Raw genomic sequence first — 2341 nt, forward strand, 5'->3', positions numbered from 1 at the left:
TGATCAGTGCTCAGTAAAACACTTTCAGTTTCAGTTCCTGGTTCCAGCAGCAACATTATAAACCACCGCCCAGGAAAGGGCAGGGAACAGTGGATAAACAGACTGTTGCAATAACCAGACTGGTTCACTCATTTCCTTCAGGGGACCTTCTACACCGACCCAGTCTGGTCTGAATGTATCTCTGGTCCCACAACATGCAAAACAACCGCTACAAAACAGAACAAGAAAAGAAATATCTGACGGAGCCAGCAGCAACGGTCAGGGCAAGGATCAGACAATTCCCAGTCAACCTGCAAAGGCACCAACATCAGGAGAATGTCCATATTAGAATAGTTGATCCACAGGTTAGTTAAGCAACAGCCTGACACAGAGTCCCATCAATACAAAGCAAAATACTGCAGACGCTGGAAATCTGAAATAAAAAATAAAATGCTGGAAATACTCAGCAGGTCAGGCAGCATCTGTGGCTAGAGAAACGGAGTTAACGTTTCAGGTCGATGGCCTTTTATCAGAACCGGGAAAAGTTAGGCATGCAACAGGTTTTAAGGCAGGGGAGGAAAGAACAAAAGGGAAGGTCTGTGATAGGGTGGAGGGCAGGAGAGATTAAATGACAAAAGGGATGTTGCGAGGCTGGAGCGGGTGGTAATCATAGAATGATTACAGCACAGAATGAGGCCATTCGGCCCATCGATCCTGTGCCGGCTCTGTGCAAGAGCACTTCAGATAGTCCCACTCCCCCGCCCTTTCCCTGTAGCCCTGCATTTTTTTTCCTTCAGATCCTTATCCAGTGCCCTTTTGAAAGCCACAATTGAATCTGCCTTCACCACCCTTTCAGTCAGTGCATTCCAGATCATAACCACTCGCTGCGTAAAAAAGATTCCCTCATGTCACCTGTGGTTCTTCAGCCAATTACATTCAATCTGTGTCCTCTGGTTCTCTACCCTTCTGCCAATGGGAACAGTTTCTCTCGATCTACTGTCTCGATTCCTCATGATTTTGAATACCTCTATCATATCTTCTCTCAATCTTCTCTGCTCTAAGGAGAACAACCCCAGCTTCTCCAGTCTATCATATAACTGAAATCCCTCAACCTTCCTAAAGTGCGGTGCCCAGAATTGGACACAGTTTAGGCCGAACCTTTTATAAAGCTTCATCATAACTTCTTAGTTTTATACTCTGGGGGGAGAAATTGGCCAGCCTTGGGAACATTCTTACAGCGCTATTTCGCCTTTTTTTCCGGAAAAAGGCACTCACCTAATTTGGCCAAAGTTAACGAATGGCGATTTTGAAATATCGCCGTAAAGCGGATCAACGACATGCAACGCCAAAAAAAATGCACTGCTTAAAATTGGCCGTTCAACGAACCCGTACTCAGGGTGAAAAAAAAACACCTGAGAAAAGCCTGCATTGCAGCCCCAGAAACAGTGGTAGGTATGAAGACTCACAAAAAAGGTAAGTTGAAGTTTTTATTTTTAAATTCGTTTTCAGCAATTCATTAGTAAAGTGTACTGTGAATGTTTTCTGATTTTTTATTTTTGCAATATTTTTGTGTTTCCTCCCCTCCCAGGGCCTCTATTTTTGGCGGTGATAGGCCTCAGGCTAAAGTGGGCGAAAACCGCAGTTTCCACGGCAAATCCTCGTGCAACGCCAATTTCTCTCGTTGGGCGCATTTTTTTTTGCCAATTTTACCCTCTTAAAAAATGGCGAAGTTTTTAGTGGTATTTTTTCCGTTAAGTAACTGATATTGCCAAAAACTGAATTTCTAGCCCTCAGCCGCTATTTATGAAGCCCAGGATCTGTAAGCTTTTTAAACTTTTCTCAACCTGCCTTGTCACCTTCAACGATATGTGCACATATACCCCAGGTCTCTCTGTTCATGCACCCGCTTTAGAATTGTACCATTTAGTTTATAGTACTTCTCCTCATATCTCCTATCAAAGTGTTTCACTTCACAATTTTCTGCATCAAATTTCACCTGCCACATGTCCGCCCATTCCACCAGCCTGTCTATGTCCGCTTGAAGTCTGTAAACTTCAAGAGGAAAAGAAGAACAGGAACAAAATATGGGTCTAGAGGAGCTGTAAACAGCAACAGCAGAATCATTACCAGAAGCTGCTGTCCAAAACAATGGGCGCCGTGGTTGTTATTTACAACATTCTTTGTTCCAGTCCTACTCAGGTCCTCTCCCTCACCTCTTTTTCCAGTACTTTGATCATTGTATCTCCCTGCTCTCACCCACAACTGAAAAATCTCATCAACTTTGCTTCCAATTTCACATGGTCCATCCCCGACTCTTCCCTTCCTCACCTTCTCTATCTCCATTTCTGGGGATGGACTGTTG

The sequence above is a fragment of the Pristiophorus japonicus genome, unplaced genomic scaffold (genome assembly GCF_044704955.1).
Source record: "Pristiophorus japonicus isolate sPriJap1 unplaced genomic scaffold, sPriJap1.hap1 HAP1_SCAFFOLD_949, whole genome shotgun sequence".
In the NCBI taxonomy this organism is placed as follows: domain Eukaryota; kingdom Metazoa; phylum Chordata; class Chondrichthyes; family Pristiophoridae; genus Pristiophorus; species Pristiophorus japonicus.